Source organism: Rutidosis leptorrhynchoides, chromosome 1, assembly GCF_046630445.1.
Source record: "Rutidosis leptorrhynchoides isolate AG116_Rl617_1_P2 chromosome 1, CSIRO_AGI_Rlap_v1, whole genome shotgun sequence".
In the NCBI taxonomy this organism is placed as follows: Eukaryota; Viridiplantae; Streptophyta; class Magnoliopsida; order Asterales; family Asteraceae; genus Rutidosis; species Rutidosis leptorrhynchoides.
This window is the reverse complement of record NC_092333.1, coordinates 422,614,638-422,615,701: the sequence shown is the minus strand read 5'-3', so window position 1 is coordinate 422,615,701 and position 1,064 is coordinate 422,614,638. Positions and strand designations below refer to the sequence as shown.

Below are 1,064 nucleotides of genomic sequence, written 5' to 3'. Positions count from 1 at the left end.
TGGTACGTGAGAACCAATTCGACGGAAGACTTAATAATAATCCGATAGAACATATAGAAGCTTTTGAAGATTTATGTGAACTGTATAAAAACAAAGATGTTTCTTCAGATGCATTTAAGTTAAGAACTTTTCCATACTCGTTAATCGGAGACGCAAAAGCATGGTTAAAAGAATCAAAACCTGATTCTATCACAACTTTCAACGAATTAAGAGATAAATTCATTACCCGATTTTTCCCACCGGCAAAAGCCGAAAGACTTAGAACTGAAATCACCACTTTTAAACAAAAGTCGGATGAAACTCTTTATAATGCATGGGAAAGATTAAAAAGAATGTTACGAAATTGTCCGAAACACGGATTGCAAAAAGGGCAAATAGTACAAACTTTTTATCGTGGTATTGATGAACATACTCGTGGTATATTAGATTCCTCCGCCGGAGGAGTATTTTTGTACAAATCACCAAATCAAGCGTATGATGTAGTGACCCGAACTTTTCCATGTTTATATATGTTAATTGAGATTTATATTTACATGATTAAATATTTCCAACATGTTAAGCAATCAAACTTGTTAAGACTTGATTAATTGAAATATGTTTCATATAGACAATTGACCACCCAAGTTGACCGGTGATTCACGAACGTTAAAACTTGTAAAAACTATATGATGACATATATATGGATATATATATAGTTAACATGATACAATGATAAGTAAACATATCATTAAGTATATTAACAATGAACTACATATGTAAAAACAAGACTACTAACTTAATGATTTTTAAACGAGACATATATGTAACGATTATCATTGTAAAGACATTTAATGTATATATATCATATTAAGAGATATTCATACATGATAATATCATGATAATATAATAATTTAAAATCTCATTTGATATTATAAACATTGGGTTAACAACATTTAACAAGATCGTTAACCTAAAGGTTTCAAAACAACACTTACATGTAACGACTAACGATGACTTAACGACTCAGTTAAAATGTATATACATGTAGTGTTTTAATATGTATTTATACACTTTTGAAAGACTTC

The 1,064-nt window shown here is 29.3% G+C and overlaps 1 non-coding gene across 1 annotated transcript; it reads right to left on the bottom strand.

The window, feature by feature from the left end:
• Positions 1 to 254: 254 nt before the first annotated feature.
• LOC139886704 (small nucleolar RNA R71) lies at positions 255 to 361 on the bottom strand. Its single transcript, XR_011772577.1, has one exon. It is a non-coding gene; the product is annotated as a small nucleolar RNA R71 (small nucleolar RNA).
• Positions 362 to 1,064: the final 703 nt, after the last annotated feature.